The sequence below is a fragment of the Podarcis filfolensis genome (assembly GCF_964270895.1).
Source record: "Podarcis filfolensis genome assembly, chromosome: 11".
NCBI lineage: Eukaryota > Metazoa > Chordata > Lepidosauria > Squamata > Lacertidae > Podarcis > Podarcis filfolensis.
This window is the reverse complement of record NC_139613.1, coordinates 18,401,616-18,415,978: the sequence shown is the minus strand read 5'-3', so window position 1 is coordinate 18,415,978 and position 14,363 is coordinate 18,401,616. Positions and strand designations below refer to the sequence as shown.

At 43.9% G+C, this 14,363-nt stretch overlaps 2 long non-coding RNA genes across 2 annotated transcripts; one reads left to right on the top strand and one right to left on the bottom strand.

Annotated features, from left to right (window-relative positions):
• Positions 1-2,973: 2,973 nt before the first annotated feature.
• Positions 2,974-4,158, bottom strand: LOC310744721. Its single transcript, XR_014539703.1, has 2 exons — positions 4,037-4,158; positions 2,974-3,101 (listed from the first exon to the last, which is right to left on the bottom strand). It is a non-coding gene; the product is annotated as an uncharacterized lncRNA (long non-coding RNA).
• Positions 4,159-4,233: 75 nt separating this feature from the next.
• LOC310744720 lies at positions 4,234-11,550 on the top strand. The gene is made up of 3 exons (XR_014539702.1): positions 4,234-4,314; positions 4,410-4,620; positions 11,179-11,550. It is a non-coding gene; the product is annotated as an uncharacterized lncRNA (long non-coding RNA).
• Positions 11,551-14,363: the final 2,813 nt, after the last annotated feature.

Here is a 14,363-nt window from a genome sequence, read left to right as displayed (position 1 = left end):
ACTATTAGGGTTGCGGTTATTATGATTATCATTAATCACACCTGTTTATGGTGTTATTGAAAAAGTCTTGAAGCAATTTAACAAACAGGTAAATCAATTAAAAGCCCAAATGCAACATCCGTTGTATAAAACAAAATTCCTAAAATGCTCTTCGAACAACGCGCTAAGAAGAGCACAATGCAGTAAGAAACACAATGGACTCTACCGGCAGGCCTCAGGGAAAGTCTACTGGTGAAAACATATTACATGAGAGCAAATAATACAATTATTTTGGAAGCGCTTGGGGTAAAATGGAATGGCTATTAGCTACTAAACATGGTTTTGTGAAGAAGAATCATACCAGATGGTCCAAACAGGTTTCCTCCTTTGACAAAGTAACTTGTTGAAGAGACAAGAGAAACAAAACTGATAAAGTGCCATCTTTACTTCGGCAAGTCTGTTGGCTTTGTCCTACATGACACCTTCAAAGAAAAGCTTAGTAAATGTGGGCTTTGTGTTATACTCCCTGGAGCAACAGAAAAGAATCTATCTGGCAACTTTTCAAATGCACATTTTTTTCCAATGATCCACCCATTCTTTGCATCGCCCTTACTTGCTTTCGCCCTTGGTTAGCTTAACAGCATTAGCATGTATTCAAATCTGTCAGTGCAGTATTGTGATTTCATGCTATGTGATTCTTTATTAGTTGGAACCACCCATGCAGTCAATTCAGAAAGCACTCCCCTCACTCACTTGCTTTCTGTGATATCGCCATGCATTCAATCCATCAATCCATCCATCAGTCTATCAATAATGTAGCTCAGTCTGATTTTCTATAAAGCATCATAGTTCAGTGCCATCGACTTCACTGTATGATATCTGACTGGTTAGGATCACTGTAGAAAATGTTTGCATTGAATGGTGTCACATATAAAATAAAATAAAAAGGCAAATATTTCACAGCACAGAAGTCTTTCTAGGAAATGTTTCTACCCCACAAAAGCCATTTTTGACTCTTGTTGTTGTTTAGTCGTTTAGTCGTGTCCGACTCTTCGTGACCCCATGGACCAGAGCACGCCAGGCACTCCTGTCTTCCACTGCCTCCCGCAGTTTGGTCAGAATTTTTTATTTTTTTGACTCAGGCATCCATATATGGGAATATTCTGCACAGCTACAAGTTGTGAATTTCATAGGTGCAGTTTGTCATGCCTAGGTGAGACAAAACTACCTCTACTGAATATAACAACAACAACAACCACCACTTATTATTTATACCCTACCCATCTGCCTGGGTTTCCCCAGCCACTCTGGGCAGCTTTCAACTGAATATTAAAAACAGTACAGCATCAAACATTAAAAACTTCCCTAAACAGGGCTGCCTTCAGTTGTCTTTTAAAAGTAAAATAGTTGCTTATTGCCTTGACATCTGCTGGGAGGGCATTCCACAGGGCAGGCGCCACTACCAAGAAGGCCCTCTGCCTGGTTCCCTGTAACCTCACTTCTCTCAGCAAGGGAACCGCCAGAAGGCCCTTGGCGCTGGACCTGAGTGGTACTGAAACTACCACTTCTATAAAGCTTTTAAAGGTACAAACCCCCTCTTCTGCTATATTCATTATACATAATGATTATGTGTACATTATACATAATCAGTGAGGAAGTAGGGATGGTGGAGAAATTTGGTCTGGAACCGACCTAAATGTCACTTCCAGAAACAACATGTAAAGTGAAACACAACTATCCTTAAAAACCCACACTTCACCTAGTTTTGCAATGTGGTTCTCCAACCGAAGGTATGAATACAAAAACTCACCAATCAAGGCAATGAGTGTGCATTAAAATACATTGGCGAAATTAACATCCCAATATGCATTATGTTGTGGGAAATGGCTTGCAGCCAAGAGTAGCAACATTGCACACCAATATGTGCACAAGGAATGCATACTAAAGTGCTGATGTCGGAAATGATCTGGTGAACAGACCTCAAGTCCGGAAAAACGAGAAACTGAAGCCACATTCACACAGTTCTTTGAAAGCACCGTGATATCACTTTAAACAGTCAGGGCTTCCTTCAAAGGATTATGGGAAGTATGGCTTGTTAAGGGTGTTGTGAGTTGTTAGGAGACCTCTGGTTTCCCTCCCAGAGCTATAGTTTCCAGAGTGGTTTAACAATCCCTCTTCCTGAGGAACTCTGGTACCATAATGCTTTCAACCTATGGTGCGAATGTGGTCTGAGGGAATCTGAAATCAATAGATTCCCCCATCCTTTATAGGAAGCAGCTCAGCAATGATAAGCACTGTTGGGGGAACACTAAGCAAGATATAGAGTACTTGGAGGATAAGACATTCTTAATTCAATTGTTTCTTTTGTGAGCACGCTTCTTTCCCAGGACGCCTCCAAGCTTTCACAATGCTGCTTGAGAATGGAAATGTGGCGATGGAGGAACCAGCGCAGCTGCTCCTCTCTCATAACAAATACCCCAAGGAATGAGATGTGGTTTTTAGATCTGGATGGGGGACAGCAACCACATTAAACATTTCCAAGAATGATTTGAAAGAGAGGTTTCAAGAAACTCACCAAACAAAAGGCGGCACAGTTGGGTGGTCTTGGCATGGAGTCCCAGCAATCAGTGAGAGTTTCCCTGAGCGTTAAGAGGTTAACATGAGTGACTATCTGTGTATGTGTTGACAAAGCAGCTGGCTTTGTAGTTCACATACCCCCCCTCTCTTCCCTCGAGTCTTCAGGGAATGCACGAGGGTTGTGTGAGATGGTGCCCCCAACATAAACACTGGCCACAACCCCAAAAACTGCACATCCAAGTAGCCCTGTGAAAAAGGGTTCCCAGCCACAAACATTGACACATATATAGACATATAAACCACCTGTCACATGTCCTCTGAATACGCAGGTACTGAGTGTGCGTCCAGCAAGTGCGTTGGCACAGGGGGGTGTCCCTAAAAGGTTGATGCATTGAACACACTGTCTGCATACCCCTATAGTTTAATGCCAGTTTATTAGAGTTTCAGTAACAGTGCAGGATGTGAATGTCTCTAAAAAAAGCAGCTGGTTAAGGCTTTGGGCACCTCATCTGTTGGAACGCCGGCTCAGAATCTTGTACTGCATCCTGAAGCAGAAGTGAACAGGGAAATGGCACTTAATTAAGAAGGCAGCCAAGTCAAGTTAACACAAATGCATACTTCATACCGAGTAATTATAAACTATTGGGACAACCCTAACCCTGTGGGGCTATCGTGCAGGAGCTGGAACCAGCAGTCTCTCAAGACGGTAGTCCAGCTCTATTAAACAAAAAGAAAAAACCCTCAAGTCTACAGAATGGAATCATTTAATGGGCCTAATTCAGGAGTAATTGCAGGAGTCAAGTACTTTTGTATAAAACATTTTCTCCAATATTGCCAACAGAGTTCTTGCAGGCCCAGACCACACATTCTCCCCTTCTCAGGTGAGCTACCAAATAAACAAGACCATGAAGAAGAGCTGAGTGCTAGGGACTGGCGTGGGCTGATTTAAATCCCCCAGGAGCAGACCTGAGGAAAGCCTGATTGTTCCCCCAGGCCCACCCCCAGAAAGCCAAGCCCTCCACACCAGCCTGCCATTGGCCAATTCTATGGGCTGACATGGGACAAGTTTTCAAGGCAAGGAAAAGTCCCTGACATGCAGCCCTGCACCGTTGGCAGGGGGGCAAGCTCTGGCTGCTCCACAATGCCGTGGCACCCCTAAAAGGGGGTAAGCGGAATTCCTTGTAAGGTTGCCTGATTGTGCATTTATATTTAATACTAGGGACTGCTGTCCCCACTTGCTCCTCTCACCAATGCCACCTACCAGCCAGCCCCTTTGCCAACCCCCCTTCCCCCACACCGGACCCACCCTTACTCTCTTTATGCCTCACCCACTCCCTTGTCTATCTCCTCCCAGATCACCCAAACCTCTCCCCCCTCATAGCTGAATCCCAATCCCTTCTCCTCACAGCTCGCCCAACCCCTCCCAGTCACAGATCACTCCAAGCCCCTCCCCCTCCCTCTTTCTAACAGTTCACCTCACCCTCTTTGAAAGGAGGGTGCGGGGTACTTCAGTAAGTGGTTTAGCGCTCTGCTCTCTGAAGTACCTCCCACCCTCTTGGCTGCCTGCATGCTTGCGCATCTGCCTGCTAGCCTGTTATCATGCTGGAGTTTCTGTGGCCACCTATTGGTGACCTCACAAGCTGCAGCATGATGACAGCCTTACTGCTTTATTATATAGTAAGAAATTGTATGGGATATAGATAGGGATAATAATGCTGTGGGCTTGATATCAAGAGGTCCTTCCATTTCCTCCTGCAGGTCTGTGTCTTGTTCTTCCTCTCATTTAGCCCTCTTCCCTGAATTTGCAGTGCAGCAGGTATAACATTTCTTCTGTTTACTTCTTCTGTTTACAGTGGCTGTAGCTGCTGGCATTATCCAATCACTTAAGCAATTATACATGGTGAATCACAGGTATGAGTCAGCAAATTCTGGCACTGTACTGCAGGGCAACACTGGACCAAAGTCTAGCTAGAGTGACATTCATTTCCTGCCTCTTGAATATACAGCGCTTGAGCCTTGCATGACCTTGAGAGTTTAAATTCCAGAAAGCCACTTTGCAGAAGGGTAAGTTCTGTTTCTCAAATACCAATGTGCAGATTGGTTTGAGTTATGGTTGCTTTGGAACCGTTCTTTCCCATACACTGTGGAACATAAAAGAAAAACTGCATTGTTTTCTGCTGTTACTCTCAGTAGGGACCTTCTTTAAAAAGTGAAGGAGCTCAGTCAAATACATGAGACTTCAGATGGAAGAAAACATAGACACAGAGAAGCCACAGCTGTACACAAATTATTTTTTGTAAACTGTGGGTTTTGGTTCATTATCTTAGCATTATTTTCTTCTACCAGCTCAGAAGACAGTCTAAGGTCTGTTTTCCAGGATAACTCCATGGGGGAAAGAAGCAAAAGCATCATAAACAGGAACACAGAAAGCCGCCTTGGACTGAGTCAGACCATTAATCCATCTAGCTCAGTATTGTGTACAGACTGGCAGAGGATGTCCAAGATTCCAGACTGGGTACATTCCTAGCTCTGGAGATAAAGGTAAAGGTACCCCTGCCCATACGGGCCAGTCGTGACCGACTCTAGGGTTGTGTGCTCATCTCGCTCAAGAGGCTGGGAGCCGGCGCCGTCCGAAGACACTTCCAGGTCACGTGGCCAGCGTGACGAAGCTGGCAGCACCAGTGCCGCACATGGAAACGCCGTTTACCTTCCCGCTAGAAAGCGGTACCTATTTATCTACTTGAACTTAGGGGTGCTTTCGAGCTGCTAGGTGGGCAGGAGCTGGGACTGAACGACGGGAGCTCACCCCGCCGCGGGGATTCGAACCGCCGACCTTACGATCAGCAAGTCCTAGGCACTGAGGTTTTACCCACAACGCCACCCACGTCCCAAGCTCTGGAGATGCTGGGGGTTAAATCTGAGACCTTCTGCCTGCAAAGCCGATGTTCTACCACTGAGTTATGGCCACACACACACTGTGATATACTAGATCCCTGGCATGAAAGGGGCATTACATGATTGCTGGGGAGTGGTGCCAAGATTCCTAGGCCCAGCATCAAGCATGCTGCCTGACCCCTGTTCCAGAAGCCCATGCATTGGTGTGGTCATGTGCATGAAGAGGCCTATATGTGGCAGCTTGACTGATGCCAGAGATGGGACCAGGAACATAACTGCAACCTTCATGGAGGTGACATATAAAGGGCACACTGAACAGCCTTTATGTAAATCTTCAGATCTCCACCACTGCCCTAATGCAAGGATTCAACATTGCTGTTATACTCCCCGGATGATACCCCAGTTATATTATATTTAAACTGGTGGTCATAGCTCAGTGGTAGAGTATCTGCTTTGCATGCAGAAGGTTCGTGGTTCAATACCCAGTATCTGAAGGTTGGGCTGGAAGACACTCCTTTCTGGGATCCTGAAGAACGTCTGCCAGTCAGTGTAGACAACAGTGGAAAAAAACCAGTCACGGAACCAAAAGATTAACAAAACAAAACAAAAGAATTGCCGTGAAAATCCCTGAAATGAGAGGTAATCGACTATAGAATTAAATTAAATAACAAAAATCAGAAAATTTAAGGAAAAATTAACCTAGAATTAAACAAAGACTTAACGAGATGCCGGCTACAAAACACGTTTCACTGAACTAATCAGTTTCCTCAGAAGGAAATAAAGAATTTTATAAACCTTAAATGATTTTAAGTGATATCAAACGAACTCAAGAGCAGGGCTGAAACGCTTCCTTGAGTTTACAAAAAAGGTATAAAAACCTCAATGACAAGTTCTGAACATAGCCCTATTTAAGAGAACTTTGTAAACCTTAAATGATTTTAAATGATTTCCAGCAAACTAAAGAGCAGGGATGAAATGCTTCCCTGAGTTTAAAAAGGGTTTTAAGAAAAATTTACAAAGGAATAAGAGATAAGCTGTTTAGATTTCAAACAAACTCGAAAACAGGGCAGAAATTCAAAAACAGGGCTGAAGCGCTCCTGACTGCTGATGTTGAAGACTGCTCTTTTGTTTTGTTTTGTTAGTCAGTGTAGACAAGACAGAGTGAGATGAACCAATGTTGTGACTCAATATAAGGCAGCTTCCCATGTTCCTGTGTTCCTTCTAAAGAGAGATCATAGTATCATAGAACTATAGAGTTGGATCATCCAGTCCAACCCCTTGCAATGTGGGAATATGTAGCTGTCCCATCGAACCTGCAACCTTGGCATTATCAGCACCACGTTCTAACCAACTGAGCTATCCAGGCTGATCTCAATATGATTGCACATAGAAGCACTGATCATCCTCTTGATAACAGCAACCTTATTAATGTAGTCACAGTATCCAAAATACATCAGACACAGTCTATACTTCTAAGACATTGGACTACTTGATCTCTAATGGCATGCTTCAGAGATGATCTTGAGATGTTATCTGCAAGCCCCAACAGGATGTCTACAGTCTTTTAACAGAATATTGCAAAATGCTTAATTTTCTCCCCCTGGCAAAACAGAAAAGAGGCAATTTGGCAACTATGTCAAGCAAAAGTTTTGCAACAACAACAAAAAAGAGGGTAATTTATCATGTAGATAGATACCTACTACTCTAATGCTCAAAGCATTTGTGTTGGCTGAAACTCTACCCCATGAAATGCTTTTACGCCACTAAAACCATCCACAGATGTGCTTATTTTAATTCTCCCCCAGCTTCAAAAAATAAAATCCGGGCAAGCAGATTGCAGCAGTCAAATAGTATTAAAAAGCAACATATCCACCCACCTGCCCATGCATCCCCACCCCCATGATCCAGAAAAGGAGATGCAATCATGGAAGAAGCCTTTCTGTGAATTTCCTTTCTCAGCCAGGAATCATCATGCATGCTTGCGAACTAGGTGTGCCTGCATTCACATTCAGGTACTAAACACCTCGTTTGTGGATGAGAGTCTGCACTTCCATCTGCATTTGCTTTGTGGATGACGAATGCATATTGGCAACTGTTTTACGTGTCAAGGCCCCCAAGCCACCCCCAGGAGAATAATGGCGCGAGGCTGAAGGAGGAAGCCTCAGAATTGCGCCATGGCTTAAATCGTTCCCGGCCACACCCCCAAGTGACCTGATTGGCTGCCTGGCAACCTGACATGACCGGGGTCTCCCCCAGCATGATGCAGGATACTGTCCCGCCCCGACGCTGAGAAGAGTGGCTAGGTGGCCAGACCGCAACCCGGCCCCACCAAGAAGTGGACCTGATTTCTCAAGCTGTGCACACACCAGTGCCTGAAATCAAATCTGGAACAGGATACAGTGGTACCTCGGGTTTCAGACGCTTCAGGTTACGGACTCTGCTAACCCAGAAATAGTACCTCAGGTTAAGAACTTTGCTTCAGGATGAGAACAGAAATAGTGTGGCAGCGGCGTGGCAGCAGCGGGAGGCCCCATTAGCTAAAGTGGTGTCTCAGGTTAAGAATAGTTTCAGGTTAAGAACGGACCTCCGGAATGAATTAAGTTCTTAACCCGAGGTACCACTCTATTTATTTTAAAAATGAGCAAGCAGAAAAGAATCAACTCAAGTCCAGAAACATATGAATGAAACTTACAAGAACAAAATCAGTCTAAGCCTGACAAAAAGTCAGGAATTGATCTACAATGAACTAAAAAAGATGTTTAGATATACCTTCCCCAGAAAACCCGAGGCATTCTTGCTGGGTCTAATGGGAGAAGAAATAGCAAAGATAGACTAAAGACTATTTATGTACACCATAACTGTGGCAAGAACTTTATTGGCCCAAAGATGGAAACCGCAGGAATTACCAACAATTGAGGAGTGGCAGACGAAGATGATGGACTATGCAGAACTGGCCACGCTGACAGGCAGAGTCTGGAATCAAGAAGACCAAAAATTTCAGAGAGATTGGAGTAAATTTATTGGGTATATGAATAATTATTGTAAAAGTGTGAAGACACTAGCGGGACTGATATAAATTCTGCAACGAAAAAAAGGAAGTTCTAGACCAAAGAGACAGAATTGATTACAAGGACATAAAGGTCAGAAGTAGAGGATATAAAGTGTGGTACAAAGACTTGAAAATAAAAAACCTGTTGAAGAGATAGAGGGAAGTCACGAGCTCAGTAGAGCAAATAATTTATTTGTTTTGTTATTGGTATGTTGAAACATTGTGTTAAAAAAGAAATCAATAAAAATTATATTTAAAAAAATATAAATAAATAAATTGTCGCTTTCCCACTCGCTCCAAAACAGTTGCAACAGGTGTCCCCAATAATTTTGTAAAGTCAGAAACAAGAGTATAAGAATGTGACTGCAGATTCACATGATCCCCTTCCAACCAGCTAACCACTGTACCGCACTAGCTTCCATCAAGGATATGGCCCATTCTGAAGACTTCTGTTAATCTCCAAATCACTTGTGGCTGACATGTTGGCCTAAGAGACCAAGTCAGAACATAAGTTCCTTCTGCACATCCTTCATTAATCAGAAACATCAAGAAATGTTCCCTTTGTATATTCAAACAGAGTGTGTCTTCCAGTAAATTGTCAGCTGTTTCCCTGGCAGGCAGATGTTACTTGTTAGCAAGTGTCATGACAAACTATTTCCCGTCCCCAAAAACCAACATAGACACAAGCCCATATTAGGTGATGTGTCAGCTTAGCTCAGGAGTGGGCAACCTTTCATAGATGTATTACACACACAAACACACATATCTCATATATACATATTACACATATATATGTAAATGGATTAAAAATAAGTTATATTACAGAAAATGTGTTTATTGAGATAAATATGCACTAACATGCTGATATGTTTTTGTTATGACTTTTTATTTTTTAAAATTGCACAAACCGATGTGAAAATGCAGTGAACTGAAACAAAAATTGGGAAAAAGGAGGCGCTGAAAGAAGCAAAAATTGAGAAATTTGCCCATGCCTAACCACAAGCAGAGGGACACAGGTGGCGCTGTGGGTTAAACCACAGAGCCTAGGACTTGCTGATCAGAAGGTCGGCGGTTCGAATCCCCGTGATGGGGTGAGCTCCCGTTGCTCGGTCCCTGCTCCTGCCAACCTAGCAGTTCGAAAGCATGTCAAAGTGCAAGTAGATAAATAGGGACCGCTCTGGCGGGAAGGTAAACGGCGTTTCCGTGCGCTGCTCTGGTTCACCAGAAGTGGCTTAGTCATGCTGGCCACATGACCCAGAAGCTGTACGCTGGCTTCCTTGGCCACTTAAGCGAAATGAGCGCCACAACCCCAGAGTCGGCCATGACTGGACCTAATGGTCAGGGGTCCCTTTACCTTTAACCACAAGCAGACTCCTCCTCTTCCCTGTAGAATCCCCATTACTCAAGTGCTCCAGCATAATTCCTGGGGTGGATTTCTATGTGTTGAACCTGGGGCACTTTGAAATCTTGGCCTGGATCGAGGCATGGATCTGTCACAAACATTACATTGACCTTACAAATATTGAACTTGAAAAGGAGCTGTGATGTCTGCTTTCGTTTGCTCTCCCTGGCTCTGCACTACCTCTCTGAAGCTTGTTAAATTTTACATGATGTGCCTAAGAGCACTGAAACTAACCAGTCAGCATCTCTTCCTTGATAAGAGGGTTAATCCCTTTAACTTTAGTAGTTTGGCTAACACAAAGTCCTTCACGTGTTTTCAATTGTTTATAACCCTGTTGACTTTCATAGACCTTAGCCAGGATATAGAGCATTTCATACTGTGTTTGGCAAGAGTTCTGTCACGGTGTGTCTCTCTGTGTTAAGTTGACTGGGGTTTCAAGCACACACACACACACAAGTTCTTCCAAGTGATACTTCTGAAATTATTTTGGCCTGGAAAACTATTCTGGCCCCTATGTGATTTTTAAAAAATATTATTCAACTTTACTTTTGCCTGTTTACATTCCTAATGGTGGGCTCTCTGTCAGGTTGTGGTGATTGGCGGGTGTCTAACCAAGGTGACACTTGAGGATGACCTTATTAGGGAAGACTAAAGGATCATGTGCTAGACATGCTTCTGAAATTCTCCACATTGCCATTTCTCCTCATTGGACTTTGAAGTTCTAGATTACCCAGTCTAGTTTCTGAGGTGGATTGGACATTTCTTCTCCATTCACACCTGCTCCTCCTGCTCCTGCTCCTCCTCCTGTTGCTTGTAGATGTTTGGCAGAGACCCAAGACTCCACACTCATCACTTTAGTCTCTCTCATATGTCTAGTTCAGCACTTGATGTAATGATTAACTTAGCCCTAGATCTATTACTAATGGTTGGGTCCAGGACTGTCTTTCTGATGAACCTGATATGACCTTGAAAAAGAATCTTACTGGAACCTCTCCCCCCCCCCATCTTGAATCATTGTAAACATGGTACATTAGTTTACTTTCCGTGGAACATTAGACTTCCAGCAAGTTCAGACAGGCTTAGATCTTTTACTAAGCAGATATTCGTCCCACCTCCCGCATTCAGTTATATAAAGGACAGAGATTGCTCTGACTTTACCAGACACATTTGTTTGTATGTCAGGAATTTAATCCAAAGCGTTGTCTAGTTGTACTGTGCTGGGTGAATTCTTAAGTACATATTGAGGTGTTCTCTTATTTATATTTCTTATTTTCAGAGCAATGGGTCCATTACAGTAAGTCTTCTTCGCCAAAGAGTCCTCATCTGGTTTCCTCAGTAATACCACTTTTTTTTTCTCAAGAAAAGAGTGCCTGAGGATAAGAGACTGCCTAAAGGATTTGAAATGCATCTCTGCTAATATCTGAAGTCTCTTCACCAGACTGACTAAAACCAGTTCTTCTCAAAGGTATTTTGATGAGTTGGATGAGATAAAAGAAACGCGACCTTTGCTCTGAATCTGAACTGAGAACAAGACGAAACAGCCTAAACATATTCTTAAGAACTCATGTGTGGGAGACATTAAAAAAATGAGAAGCAAATGAACAGGGGGAAATGCCTTATATTAGTTATTTAACTCATTATTGTCTACACTGACTGACAAGCAATTCTCCAAGGTTTTAGGCAGCATTTTTTTCTGTGCCTAACTGGAGATCCCAGAGATTGAACCCGGACATTTGGGATGCAAAGCAGGTGGACTACCACTAAGCTGTGGCCCTTCCCCAAAATCCTGTTTGTGCTTGCTGGGGTATAGATGCAAAGTACAAAAAATGACAATGCTACACTATATATTACAACTAATCTTCTTCTTTGGTGATCACTCGTAGCTGAGTAAGATTGTCTTCCATGAACACAGTCTTAAAAGTGAGTCCATAAGTGACTGTGAAGGCCAATTCTGGATCCACACGTCCTTCCACAGTGGAGACATAGATTTCCAGGCGGGAGTTGATCATGGTGAGGTTTTCCCAAGCGTGCCTTCCTCTTAGCGCGTTTCTCCCAGCATGGTGTAGTGGTTAAGAGCGGTGGACTCGTAATCTGGTGAACCGGGTTCGCATCTCCGCTCCTCCACATGCAGCTGCTGAGTGACCTTCGGCTAGTCACACTTCTCTGTCTCTCATCCCCACTCACCTCACAGAGTGTTTGTTGTGGTGGAAGAAGGGAAAGGAGATTGTGAGCCGCTTTGAGACTCCTTAGTCCTTAAAGTGGGATATCAAATCCAAACTCTTCATCCTGAGTTTGAGCGTCTTCAGAGCCTATGACACCTTTGGTGAAGGCTGTTCTCCAATTGGAGACAACTAATTACAACTAATATCAGGCACTCAATGAACCAGTCAGTCTTCACATTGTGGGAAGCCAATGTTAGAAAGTTCCAGGATTATTAGCACAACTCAAACAATTGTTCTCTTTGTTCAATGAACACATTTTTTATTTGTTTTTTATAGTTTTACTGCAGTGCTTGGAGGGCACTCCAAGTTTTGTAGTTGCTCCAGCAGACCCAAATCTAGAAATATTCCAATCTGGATTTCACTTATGGCTCATTCGCTATTAAATTGACCAGTGAAAGGGTGACATTTACTATGACCGACTGAGAAATGTCCAAATCTAACTAGATGTGGTGAGAGATCTTCAGCCTGCTGCCGGCTAGCCATGAATAAAAGGGAAGGGGTATGCAGCTGATATCCTAAAGCCTGCAAGGATGGCTAAGCTTGTGCTGACCATCTCCTGTGGGAAGATTCTTCCTCCTCTTGGACCCATCTGATTCACATGCCACAAATGGTCATAAATGCTTTATTACGTGCAATCTGTCCATAGCGATAATGAAAGGGGAGGGAAGATTTCAGAGTGATAAAAAGACATGGTCAGGGGGCAAGCCAGGATGTGGGCAACAATAGCTGGGATGTGTGTTGTGAGGTCCAGGACATCTAAGGGCAAACTGTCAAGGACAAGGAAGAAAGACGGGGCAGGATTCATCGCAGATATAGATTCAGGGGAGGTCAAGAGATAACAAGGGAAAGGAAACAGAGGGACACATATGCACAAGTCCAAGGCTCTAAAGCAATAAATGGGAGCTGTCAACCAGCCTGACAAAAGTCTCTCCAGGCTTCCTTTTGCAAAGGCTGCTGGGAAGCTGGAACTGAAGAGTGCAGTTCAAATGATCTCAGGCAAGCTTCAAAACAGAGCTAAGGAGTGTGATGGCTTTAGGGGTTGCTTGTGCGTAAGTTGCCGCCGCTCTGGGCTAGGTTGGCTGGTTAAACCATTTCTCGCTGGACAGCCATCCACTCCGTGGCTGTTCAGTCGCTGGCAGAATCCGTCAGTGGGCGTTTCTTAAACCTTTTCCAACATACAAGTTGTTTGATGCCCAGTCTCCTCCCTCTCTCCCTGCGCGGAAGTCTTCTGCGCAGGGAGGGCGTGGGTAGCGGAGGACCTGTGCTCTCCCCGCTGGTGTCCAGTGAAGAGTCCCGGAGCCTGCTCTCTGCTTCCCCCATTGGCCCCCCTCTATCCCTGGTGTTGCGCTGATTTTCTTCCCCAACAGGAGACCTGCCTCTCTCCCTGCTTGGCCCCTCTCCAGCATCGCTGTGGAGCCTCGCCTCCTCCTCCTCTAGTTCCGATGGCAGTTCCCTGACAGGAGTATATCCTGGCATGTACTGTACATAAATTTCATGGTCCCGGCAATGTGGCAACTTACATATTGCTTAAAAGAACGGAAATGGATCATCTTGAAAGAGAGCAAAGGAGGACATGGGCTATTTGCATATTGTTATGAATAATATCAACAATTCAATTTCTTACCCACACTTCCTCATAAAGTCCCCAGGTGGGTTGCAGCAATGCAAATATATAGTGCTAAATCACAGTTTAAAACAAATGACAGTCACAGGAATAGGTTGGGTCCTAAAAATACATGTCTAGGGTGTCAAATATCAGGGTAAAGAGGTGTGGCAGCAAGGACATAATGGAGGTGCACTGGGGAACACATATTTTTGGATATGGCTACATGTAAGAGCCAGTGTTGTGTAGTGTTTAGAGTGCTGGATTAGGATCTGGGAGAGACCTGTGTTCAAATCCCACCTCGGTCATGAAGTTCACTGGGTGACCTTGGGCCTGTTAATGACCCTTAGCCTAACCTAAGTAGGGTGTTGTATAAATTAATCCTTGACCCTTTGTATCTGCAGAATGTCCCCACAAGTTTTGAATTACATCCTAACATACAGGTGAACAAGAACTTTCAGGTTCCTTTTCCACAAACTGTTGCTGAATGAATGGACCATTTTCCCACAGAAAGCCGTCTCTTTTCTCTCAGGCCAAGGATTGGTGAAGATAAATTTATATTTACTTGGCACTTGTAACTACATGGACAGCATCCAATGTTCAAAAAGTTCTGTGTAGTATTTCTCTCTCCCTCTG